We start from the raw sequence: 13,213 nt of genomic DNA on the forward strand, positions 1-13,213 counted from the left end.
GCAAATAGAGATCCAACGTACAATGACAGTGTCAACATAAAAATGACACTCGACCTCTCTGTCACTTTTCCTTTACGTTTCACCACTGAAGCCATGGGTGTAATTTCAGCACCCTGCTCCCTAAAACAAGAAGGGTCCCCTTGGCAGGACGCTGTAGGGGTAGCTGCAGGTACCCCACTTATCTCCCTCTCCTTCGCTGCCTGCTGCAGCAAACATTTGTTTTATTTTTAATATACAACTGGAGTAAAGCCTTTCTCAAACGTGACAAGTTCTGAGACCGCAGGCCTGGATTTGCAGGTCTGCCCTTGCCCAGCTAATGCCACTTATATTTCCACTTATGTTTCTTTCCCAGCACTGGCAATCTCTTCTATGAGGCCCACTAATTAATGGCATGAATGAATGGTTTTCCACTTAGACAGGTGATAACTCCAGGCAGTGAGTTCTCTGGCAGCCAGGCCCATTTCAGAGCTACCTAAATTCTTATGCCCTCGCTGGCTCCACTCTGTGAGGTTCTTCCGCACCTCTTCTGACTCTTGGAGGCCTCATCTTACCTTCAATCAGGGCAAATATAGGGGATTCCCAGCCCAAGAAAGGATTTTAGCTCAGAGGGGAGCAGCAGGCAGTGATGGGCAAAACGGGCTGGACTGTGGTGCTGCAGCCACCGCAGCACAGCACCATCCTGCTGCAGGGGAGAAACTCTGCCACCCCCAGTCGTGGGCTGCACCACAGGAGGCTCCCAGAAAGTGGTGCCCCAGTTTTTGGATCTCAGGGCTGTGGTCCTGAGGTAATCCTGGATTTCCACTGTGCTATTCCCACCATGCGGCTGGTTGCGTTCACAGCCACATAGACCCTCCTCACTCTAAGTCTGCTGGAATTAAACAATATCCATGGCACAGCGTTGTGTCCATTTAATTACTTTATAACTGGATTTTCCAGATATCTGAGGAACTGGGCCTTATGTCTTCCCCTTCAAGCCTGGTTTGCTCCAACTTTTAGGGTTTGGAGTGAGAAGACAAATGACTTGGCAGAGGCTTCAGAGCGAACACAGCACACAACAAGCAGCCAGCTCCCCATTTTCACGGCAGCAGTTTCAGGTAAGTATCTTATTGGATTCTTCTGCCTGATTTTTAAATTAAAAAATAAAAAAAAATAAAACTACAACAAATAAACAGAAAAGCCTGACCACCCTCTTTCTGAATAACTGGCTTGCAGAAAGCTCTTGCTTTTTCTCCAAGAGGATTGAGAAACAGGGGCCTTCAATAGCTTCTTTGTGCAGTTTTATTTTGCAGCTTCCAGCTCAAGACAGCATTTCCTGACCCGTGAGGATATGCTGCCCTCTTCCAGTCTGGGACACTGCAGCTCAGCAATGCCATGGAGACACATTTCCATGCATCTGCAGGATTAACCCTAACAATCAGTAATTCTCCACTTCCACAGATTTAGTTTTTCTTAGCAGTCAGTTCGTGGGTTAGGGAAGATTCAGTAAATTGTAAGGGACTAGGACAGCATTGAAGCAGGCTCTTCCTGACCTCATTTCCCAGTCTGCCCTCCCTCCTGTCCAGTTTGTGATGCTGTGCCCCCTTCACCACCTCCCGCTATTCCCAACACCTTTCCTTACCTTCCCCATCCTTCAGCCAAGTACCTAGGGGGTCTCCTTCCACACCCAGAGAATCCTATAAAGAACAAGAAAGCCCTCACATTTCTTTTACTAAAATGGCCTGATCTGGGAGCCTTTGTCAGAAATTTGAATGATTTGGGGTGAACAGCAGAGAGGAGCAAGCACCAGGAACCTGCATTATCCCGTTAAGGGCTGCAAGCATTTCTCTCCCCTTTGAGCAAGAGGGACAGAGAAGGACTTTCCAACCCTGAGTGGGACCGCAGGCGATCACACCTGCTGCTCTCACAGGTGCCTCTGTGCCGGGAGATCCCCTCCGGCAATTCCCCTGTGACTGCTCTTATCAGCTGCTGAAGATTAGAGGTACCTTGGAATAGAAACTTCAAGGAAAAAGGGAAGGGGAGAATTGCATTTCAAAGAAAGTGCTTGAAGGAAACCTTTGAAGGACAGTATTCAAAGGTTCATGACTTGATATAACCATTTTAAATAGATATAAATTTCTGTTTGGATTGAGATTGGCTCCCACCCCAGCAGGACAAAATAGCTGCCTTCTTTGTACGAACACAGTCCCAGCACAACACAGGAGATGAGATCCGTCTGATAACAACTTACACTGCTTTCAACCTAAAAAACCCAAAGGTGCTACATCAAGGTATGGCGTACTCTCACATATGCCTGAATAATTTCCATAAAAAAGACATGAGCTTGCACCCATAAGCTTTTAGGTAGTATCAAGTGAGCTAAACACTTTGGGGGCTGGTTGTGCATCAGATATCCTGATGAAAATCCACGGTCAACATCTAGATCGATTTCTGCTGAAAGGCCTCCATCCTGGAATTAAAACATGGTAGTCACGTACCAGCCAGCAGCACGGCAGCTAAGTGAGTTGGCCATGCTGAACTGATGTCCCAGCAGAGGCAAACCTTGGGCACAGCTCATCCTCACACTGCTCTCTGGTGGATCCGGTCCTCCCCACTCACCCCAAGTGCACAGCTTTCTGGCAGGAGCATCAGAGTGACAAGAGTCACCAGGCCCGATGGCACCAAGACGTATTTGGGCTGCCAGATAGCTATTAATGCACCAAATCATCTCACAAGTACAAAAATACCCTGTCTGTCTAATTTCCTGATGCGCTGTTTCCTGGTGGATCTCTTCTCATATTTAGAGTTTTATTTCCATTGGAAAAAAAATATTTTCTAGGTACAATGAGGAAACAGCTGATCTTATCTACTCTATTGCAGGTGACTTTTTAAAAATAATACCTTAAATGACGTACAGCCCTCTGCTTAGGCAAGCCCTGGTTCAGCTAAGCCCTTAGCCCCTGTGTAGCATGAAGAGTGTGTTTAATGGGATTCAGCAAGATGCATTTTGAAGGATATACTCAACCATTTTGCTGACATCACAGCTTTCAGCCCTCAGCCCCTTCTTCCTTTTTTGCATCAGGACTCCAGTTTGGCCATATCTGAACCTGCACAGGGAGACCTTCACCCCTTCGGGTGCATGTCCACTGTCCCCAGCAGCAGCCCTTCATCCTGGCCACAGTCTTTGCCTGCTCCTGAATTCCTCTAGACAAGCAAACGAGTGCTCTGAGGACATCAGGCAGTCACCCTATGGGAAGGAGATCTGCCTACAGTGCCCAGCACAAAGATGGAGCTGAGGTCCCTGCTCCAGCCTTCAGAGCCAGGCAGCCACATGTGCACAGCAGGAGCCCAAACACTAGGGGAAATTCTGCCTGCAGGTGCCGGGCCGTGGCAGCAGCACCAAGTGAGGGGCATGGTGGGCAGCTGTGGCTGGGGAGAGACAGCAAGTGGTTCAGCCTCTCCCCCGCAGCACCAGCATCTCGCAGGGCTGCATGACTGGAGAACTGGGCAGAAAGCCAGGAACTCTTGAATTATATTCCTGATTCTGCCATTAATTTCTTATATGGCCTTGGGCAGCTTGTATCACCTGCCAGTTTGGGATTTTCCTTAGATAAAGAAGGGAAAATAGTTAACATCATGGATTTATAGAGCTTAAAGCTCTACAAAGAAGAGCCTGGTCTGGCTTCTCTATATCAAAAACCTTTAATTTCACTCAGTTGTGCCTGAATCAAGGCCAATTGCTTATGTTTGACCAATATATATCTCTCCATCTCTTACAGAAGAACAACTTATCTTCATCTGAAAACATCAAGAGATGGAGAAAAGCCAGCACATCCCTTGGTATTTTTCCCCCTGTGATTAATTCCCGTCCCTACTGAGCATTCAAGTTTCATTTCCCATCTGACTTTTTTGGGATTCTTCTTTCAGTCAGTACTTCTAACGATCCTTTTTTTTTTCCCTAAATGAAAGTGTTTGCGTGATACAGTATTTCTCCCCGTGGCTTATCCATACAACTTGGTGGGCTAAGGGCAATAATTGCAAAGATAATTAAAATCTGCCCAGTGCTTTGAAATATTAAGCTCATCTCTAAGGCCCATTATCCTGCTCAGTGTCAGAGGTACCACTGACAAGTACTTCACTTCATCCTCTCAGGCAGCACGCAGCTGCCAGAGAAAACCAAGAGTGGAAAAGTACTATCTCTTCAGAAAAACAGATGTTGCAGCTCCAATTTGTCTTCTGCCAAGACAAAGGAGATGCACTAAATTGATCTTTTGTAAAGGATTTTGTTTTGCTTCCAAGATTAATATCACAACAAACTGGGAGGCACCGTACCTCAGGGTGCAATGCTACATTGCAGAACTGAGCCTAAATACCCATGCTGAGCATAATTTAGTTAGTCTGAAACTATGTCTGTGGAGGGGGAGATAAACTTTTTCCTTCCAGTAGCACATTATCTAAATAATCTCTCTATCTCCGTACACAAAGGCTGGCGATTCAGCTTCAAAGACAGGCAATAGCTTCTAGGCTTGAAACTGCTCACCATGGAGTGTTGGTGGTAGGCCTCAGAGCCCTCGCTGGTGGCCTTCGTGGGGTGCTTGGTCACACAAAAGGAAAGGAGCACTGAAGGGATGGGAATTCAGATTTGGGCCATCCTGTAAGTTGGCGGGAGGGCTCTAATTTGAACCAACTGTTGTGACTGGACAGAAAATTTGAAGTCACACAGCTGGTAAGGGACATCCAGCCAGGGCTCTGGTTCTTGCACACAAAGTGACTGCTTGATACTTTTCCCAGAAAGGACACTATCTTTATCCACAGACCACAAACACTGCAGCTTATATGTAGGCTTTTCACCCTGGGATCATGTCTGTTTGCTTCCATTAATGGCATCCTCCAGCAGTACTTTTTGCCTCGGGCACCAAGTGACAGCCCCCTTCCCGAACCAACCCGTCCCAACCCGGCCGCTCTTCCCTCCCTGACATGAAGCACTCCACTTCTTCCCAGCAACTTCTGCCTCTCTCCTCAGCTGTATTTGCACTTCAGCAGAAGGACAGAAAGTCCCCACTTGCACAACCTGTTCAGGATGAACGGCAGCATGTAATTTAAGCACATTGATTCAGCGTTCCTTACAACAGCTAATGGGTCCTGATTTGTACATAAGGTGCACAGTCAGTGGATTGAAACAAGCACAATTATCGGGTCATGGTGTTCTCTTTCCATGCTTCTTCATCTGCCTGAATAACCGCAAACAAATTCCACGTGCTTGTTTCACCAACGCCCTGTAGCTCTACCCTGTGGCAATTTGTGAGCAAAGTCTGCACAGGAGCAGGTATAATGGATCAACAAAATGACTCGACAAAACAAAGCTTTTAAGATTGCTTTTTTTCTCTGTGCTGTGGGAGATCTTTTACACTGATGGAAAATAGAAGTAACGGACTACCTCAGGACAACAGCATTTCTCACTGGTGTGTGGAAGTGCTCCTGAAGCAAGCTGACCCCTTTTCTGCCAGGGCTGGAAGTTTTGCAAGCCTAATTATATCAGCTAGGAGTGTGAACAAACAAAGACATCATCCCTGCGAGAGAGAGAGCTATGCCAACAAAAAGCCCTGGTGTGGATGCAGTGCTACAAAAGGAGGGATATTTTTTCTTTCCAGGATAGCTGACTTTGTTTGGGTAGCTCTGATAAACTACACCAGCAAAAGAAACCTCTTGGCTTGAATAACCGTGTTTCCAGCGTAGGTTGCCAGTCCAGTGATATCTGTGTGTCAGCACATTCCTCCTGCTGCAGAGGAGAGCGCTGGCGCTGGATTCTGTGAAGACTTCACCTGGGACAGAGGAAGACTAAAAGAAGGATCAGACTCCTTGATATCTAGAAGGACACTGAGACAGTACACTGAGGGGGGAAAGCTCTGGCTGTGCTGACCAGAGGCCAGGACGTCAGACAGCACATTCCTGCCTGACACACGCCCTCTCGGCTGCGAAGTGAGATACTTGTCGGAGACAATCCCCAGCCAGAGGTTGCTCTGCGATAACACACAGCCACTTCTGGGCTCCTGGTGTGACCCACTGCCTGCATCCGTTGCAAGCTTCTGCTTCGTGTGGAGTTTACGGTCAGACCCTGTGGGTTTTGGTGCTGCCTGCTGTGGCCACAGTGAGATGGCTGCCTGAGGGTGTAGCTACTCCACACTTGGGGGTGTGAAGGCAGAAATTGTTCCTTTTCACCTAGCAGCAAAACAGGGTCTCTGTTTTTTCATGTAGGCCGCAGATGCCCAAGGACATACACAGCCATACTCTGCAGCCTTGGGTAAGGAACCTGTAAGTATCCTTGGGCAGGACTGTCTGAGACCCTCCCCATCCTTCCTCCTCTGCCACCGCTCTCCTCCTCAGCACAGCAGGCAATTTCAGTGCTCCATTTACCAGAGCTTCAAGGCTGTGGTCAGGGCCCCTTCCTTTGCATCCTCTGGAGCAGCAAGTCCCACCTTTTCCTTCTTGCAGAGCTGCACTGGCTTTTTGCCCTCACTAATCCAGGGGGGGTAGTTTGTTGGGCTTTTCTTCCTTAATCAATTCACAGAAATGAGCTGGCACGACGCTTTGTGTTTCTGCAGAGCGCATTCCACAAGCAAGGTGTAAAAGTAATTAAGGTGCCGGGCTTCGGCTTTCTGACACCGCAATCAGCGGGGCGTCCCCAGGCAGCCACCCTCACAATGAAGGCCCAGCGAGCGCAGGGAGGCGAGGGGGGAGCCAAAAATCATCAGCTTTCAGAAAGCCACATCATTTCTCAGTCTGGCTCTCTGGGGGCCAAGAGATAAACAGCTCTGCCCCAAGGAATTTCCTTCCTCCGAAGGTGGGAACTGGCCGGAGCGGCCACGGCCTCCCATCCTCCGATGACATCAGCTTCCTCGGGCGTGGGGCGAGGGGACTTCAAAGGAGGAGTTAGGGGAAAAGAAAGGCCTTGTGAGAGCCGGGCAGGCCTGCGTGCTGGCCCCGAGGCCCCACGGTGGAGTCCCATCACAGCGGTTCACCCCAGCACACCCCGAAGAGACAATAAAAGAGGACAGGAAAGCGCAGCAGAGGCAGACACGCCAAGGCGGCTGCAGGGCTGTGACCTGCGTGGTGCTGCCAGCACTGCTCCTCCAGCCCAGACAAATGGTCCTGGCACAGCCCCATCCCCATCGGTGTCTGAGCAAACCCATGGGCTGACCTTGGCCAGAAGGGCACCCATTTCCTTGGGTCCTACCCCCAGGCTGAGCTCACCACAGACTTTCAGATGCCAAATACAAGCAATGCTTCAACACAGTCTTTGTCTAATGCTGCTACACGCACCCCATAGCCACTCCTACTCGTAAACCTTGAAGAACTGAAATATCTCTTCAGACCCAAGCCCTCTCTTAAATTTGGTTGAGATTTGGCCAAGAAGTTCCTGGGGGAAGAGGAAAGAAAAGGGCCTGGCAGGCGGACACAGGGACACCGTGTTCACATAAGATTCATTTCCTTAGGAAACCAGGCTAAAAATAATAGTCAGAAATGTTGGGTAATTGCCTTCAACTCAACATCTCTCTCTAGACAGGAAGAAAGGAAGGAATTAGCACACTGTATGTTATATTTCAAGATTTGTCTACATTATTTCAAGCATAGGAATTAGAAATGAAATTAAGAAGATATATTAGATCGCCTTGCCCCTCCCTAGAGAAACAAACCTACAGCTGTTTCCCTTAGCATATTTTTTAGTGATGTGTGCAGTCCAGTTTCAAATGAACCAAATGATGGAGCTTCCATCAGTTTTCAGCAGGAACCATTCCCCTGCTTACATATCTTTCCTGTACTTTCTTTTTTTTTAATAAAAAATAAATAAATCTATTTCAACGTTTTTTATCCATTGGCCATGTTTCATCTCAGTATTTCTAGCACACCTCTTAATTATTTTATGAACTCACTAGAGTAGAAAGGTAAATACAAGTGTCTATACACACCACCTGCATACTTCAAATAGTATCGCAGGGTTCATTTCACTCTTTTGGCTGACTGAGAGGCTTTTTTATTCAAGATGGTTTAATATTTTTAACTGTGTTTTTCCTGAAAAAAAAAAAAAAAAAGACTTTGATTAATAAATTCCAGGACTTTTTTTCTCAGTCTGAGTTTTTTGGACTTCCCACCTCAGTCACATTTCAGCTTGAGTTTTAAGGGCCCAACCCACTCAAAAAATCCTCTAGATGGTTTTCACACTCCCCTTGACTGTTCTACGTTTGCTTTCTGTTGCGTAATTAAGAGCTATTGAAGAGGAAGGTTTACCTGAATATGACATTATTCCAAGAAAATATTTCTCCTTCCTTAAGCACATAGCTCGTTTCCTTGTACAGTCAACTGTGTCTTTTCAGCAGAGTGGGCCCTACAGATCTGGAAACATTTATTGCATGCTGTGCACATGAGCTGGTGACGGAGAGGGTTGCACCCTACGTGCATGACATCCGTGCTTTCGGGAAATATGAGAGCCAACTCTAATTCCCAGGGAGCAATTCTGCCCCAATTCTGCTTATTTTAAGGCAGAGAAGAAGCCACTTTGCTCCTTAAAACGGCCTCCTCCAAAGCAAACTATTTCTCCCTAGCAGTGTCCATTGCTGGTGCAGTTGGAACAGAGCCAGTGCTGGTCTGACAGCAGCATCTGCAGCAGGCAAAGCTGGGTGGGCTGGGAAATGCCAAAGACCCCAAAGGAGTTCAGGCCAACCTAGGATAGGACCAACCAATTAGGATGTGGCCTAAGTCATCGGTTAAATTAACACCTTCTGTCCAAGCTGTGTGCTTGGAGCAGGTCTGAATTTGACAGCAACAGTTCCAACCACTGTCCCAAACTAATACTGAGGGGTACCAAGGATGAATTAGACCTGTCATGTACACCTGAAATACATTTCTTTTTACCACTGTGCAGCTGTATGACATGAAAAAACGTTGTAGGGTATAATCAGCTTCAGCTTCTCCACCCTAAGCACAAATGCACAGAGGCTTTGACCAAAACCCTCATCTTTAACATGCCTGTTCCACATTCAGAAGCAGAAGACGTGAAGATGTGCTAGTAGACACAGTTTTCTTGGCCATACTGCACTTGTCAGGGGCCAGTTTCAGAGAATTTTATGAAAACAAGATTCGTGATCTCAAAATCATCCGACTCAGAAGGGGGGCTGCTTTCTGGTATTCTCACACCTCCCTGATGGATAGCAGCACATCCACAGCTGCCAGCAAACACAGCGAGGAAATGTGCACGTATTTGGGATTTATCCCTTGGTAACTCCTGGATTCCTCCTCTGCCTCATAACCTTGCAAGAAGCACCACGGCGCCAGCTTTCCTCTGCCTGATCCCCTGATCACAAACGCCCCGTTACCGAGAACTGCTATGAAGGCAGAGGCAGGCTGGCTCTGTAGGTGGGATGGAGACCACCACCACATCAGAAATCCCTCCTCGAGGCATTTACGGGTCTCGAGGCTTCCATAACCCTGCAGTGCAGAGGTCCTACAGGTCCACATCCGCTCCCCCTACACACATCTGACCCACAACTAACTCCACTCTCGTCCCGAGCCTCCTGTTGCACTGACCCTAACGCTACACACAGCTTCCATAAAACCCAGAGGCAAATTCAAGGCCATATTAGGTAGAGTTAGAGGATACTAAACTGAGGTTCCAAGAAGTCTGAGCCCTTTCCTGAGTGCTGACGGCTGTTTCTGAATCAGGCTCCTTCTCTGCTGCGCTCTGCTGAGTCACTTTTTTCCCAAGCAGGAGCGAAGAGGAGGAGGAAGCAAGGGAGCCCAGCCAGGAGAGGGTAAGTAAGCAGCAGGAGCAGGGGGCACCAGCCTGGCCCTCGTCCCAGAACTTCTGACGTTTGTGTTACTGGTAGGAAAAGGCCTCAGAAAACACAGCTTCTGTGAGCGTCAGGCTGCGACGGGAGAGAGAAAGACCATGACACCCAAACCCCAGCAGGATAATCCTGGGGAGGAAGGATTATATTTTGGAGTGGGCTCGTGCCAGAATACGCGTGCACGTGTGTGTCAGCACGTGTACACGTGTGCACGCGCCTTGTGTGTGCATGCAGATACTCACACACATTTCTGTTTGGACGAGGCATTTTGGCAAAGTCAACAAAAACTAATTGCAAACAAACTGCCTTTACATTCGGCCCCCAAAACAGCTGCTTTCAAAGCCGTACCGGTGGGAATTAAAAGCATCCCTAGCTGTTGCTACTTGACCTGGCACTTTCGGAGGCTACACCTTCCGCTCCACCACAGAGCTTCCCGTTTGCTGGCCAAAATGAGCAGTCAGGTGCTGAGAGCCTGTTCCTCCTCTTATTCAGAGCTCGGCCCTGGTTTTCAGGAGCACTATATAAATTTAGAAGCTGCGTGCAATAATAAATAACTGTGACAGGTACAGAAACAAAGCCTGCAGCTCTTGGGGTTAGCGTTTCCTCCTCCGGAGAGGTTTCTGTTCCCTCGTGTCTGCAGGACAGAACATTCCAGCCATGTTTCAGCACTGATGGGCGCTCAGAGCCTCAGCCAGGAGAAAAGTCAGCTTTCTGGCAGAAAACCCTGACTAGCTCCTGGAGCAGAGCGAAGAAAGAGAGAAAAGATGAAATACTTTGTTTACCATACCATGACATCACCACCATCACCAGAGAAAAATGCAAGTTCATCTTTCTTCCCCGGGACGATCAGCATGACCTGAGCCATCCGCACAGCCGGATAACGAAGGCAGCGGTGTCCTCCCTGCCCTGCAGAGCTCGGGGACCACAGCACGGGCACCAGCACCCACACACGAGCTGGTCTCGTGGCCACCAACTTCGACTGGGCATAGATGTAACCCAGAGAGCTCCCTGCACTGAGCTCCCTTTGCCAGACCTGGGTCCAAGAGGGCTCTGCTGAGGGCTCTGCTGTTTTCTCTACCTCTGTTTCTGTCTTCTGATAATGACAAAGGCTGGGTTAAAAGGAAAAGGGTGGGTTTCCTACCAGAAAGAAGGGCCACTGCTCTGTACCATGGGTTGAAAATATTTGAAAGTGTGCAGAACTGTGGTGACTCCAACAGCCAGAAACACGGGAAAAATACAGGGGCAAATGGCAACGTAGCCAGCTGAGTCGTCCCTACAAAAAGGACTTCCTCCGCCTAACTGGAACTCGGAATGAGCTGTCAGACAACTCCAGTAAGTCTCTGTGCTCACACAAGATGAGAATCAGGGATTGCTTTATCACCCTGAGACAGACTGGAAAATCAGAGCTTCAAAAAGCTCACAAAGGGATCATCTCTGGAGGGGAAATGGCATGAATCAGCTGAAATGTTCGTTCTGGTTTTAATGCTACAGACAACAGTGAAACAGGAAAAACTGTTAAAAAAAAAATCCAGACCTCATGTCTTCTATTGTTGAACCCATTCAGAAGCATCTTCAGAATTTCAGGAGAGATTTACCAAAAATCTGTGAAGCAAATACAGACAAGTCATCCTCAACTCCCATTTTCTGATTAGAAGAACCCAGTCAGAGAGTTCCCAACCAGACATGTTACAAAGATGATGACAATTGCAAGAAAATGCCAAACCAGAGCATAAAGAAAAGATCTTAGCAGATTCCCTCTGAATAAAAACTAATATTTCAAAGCATTACTACAAGGAGGTGTGGATCCTGTGGAAGCCAGAAATCACTCACTTCAAGGCTCCGGTAGGAGCCCCGGCAAATACACACTCAGTGCCAAGACACCCCAACCCTAAACCACGTGTGCCAGAAGGACTGAGCACCACTTGCCCTTGGCAGTATCTACTTTTTTTGTCATTATCTGGGCAAAACCCTTGGTCCACAGCCTGGGGAGCAGAGCTGTGTCCCGGGGCAAGCAGAGCACCCAGACTTCACGGCGCTGGAAGGGCGCGAGGGATCCCAGCCTCACACCAGCCCCCGACAGCCCCCGGTAAGCTGAGACTGCACACGTAGATGAGCAGAATAATTCAGAAACACCAACTGGAAAAGCCGTTCCTCTGCGTGAATTCACAGGGAATTGGTTGCCTCCAAGGACCAATAATTCACTTGAAGGGTGACTCAGAGATGACATTATGGGCCCGTCCTTCACAATCGCTCCAAGTGCAATTTTGGCCTCAACTCCTTCTTTAATTGAATCTGATTTAGATGGGAGTCCACCAGCACTTCATTTCTATTTTATTTTTATGATTCACTTTAGCATTTAGTTTCTGTTGTAATCTGATTTTATTATAGTTGTTGCTAGCGGAAAATGTATCCACCTATTACTAACACTACATAAATTCAGATGCTGTCTCAAGCAGCATTCTCACACGTACGAGCGCTAACATTTCATGCGTAATATGCCCACGTGTTGATACGTCTTGCAGAAGGACTCAGTTCCATGACCTTTCCACAGGAATTATTGTTTCAGTGCAGAATGGGGTACAAAGGCAACGAAACCCAACCTGTCCTATTGCTGTAATGTGGGGCGTCTTTGGGTGCAGACTCGGAGAGGTGAAGATGATTTGGGCACACCCCACGCACCAGCCCCAGCAGGAGCATCGATTTGAGAATATCTTCCTTCACCACGGAGCTGGCATTCACATGTCTTTATGGCTTTTCTTGCATGAATAAAGGGCTCTGTTTCACTGATCAGATTTCCCTTCCCACGCAGGACATTTCACATACTGCAATAGAGGTGCTGTGCCCTAGGAGTGGTTGTGCTGCCCTGTTCACTAGCACTGCAGAAGACCAGAGCATTCCACCCTTTCCACAAGGTGCAGCAGCAGCACATCCCCTACACTTTGGATAAGTAAACTGAAGCCAGAAAGGCTCCACCTGTACCTCAGAGGCAGTTCCCTAGGTACAATTTTGTGACAGACACCCTGGGCAGGCTGCAGAACCTCCACGTCCACTGCGAATTGATGTGGGCAAAGCTCCACGGCTGTGAGAGTGAGGCGACATTTGAAGGGGGCTTTTCTAGCCCTGTAATTTTACCCTTGCATGCAATATTTGAGTTTTGGGATCTACCTGCAGGAAGCACAAGGTACCAGCCACATCTACAGTGCTGTATACCACCAGCAAGTACTGTGCGAGCTGCTCTACCCAACACACCATCCCGTGCTAAGCTCCACGCAGCTGCAGCTAGACTGAGATCTTGTGCAAAACTGGCTGGTTTCAAACCAGATTCACTGCAATAGATACCAAGTAGATCAGCCTAGATTCAAAGGCCTGCGAGGCAGATCACTGTTGGACACAAA

This window comes from Aythya fuligula, chromosome 8, assembly GCF_009819795.1.
Source record: "Aythya fuligula isolate bAytFul2 chromosome 8, bAytFul2.pri, whole genome shotgun sequence".
NCBI lineage: Eukaryota > Metazoa > Chordata > Aves > Anseriformes > Anatidae > Aythya > Aythya fuligula.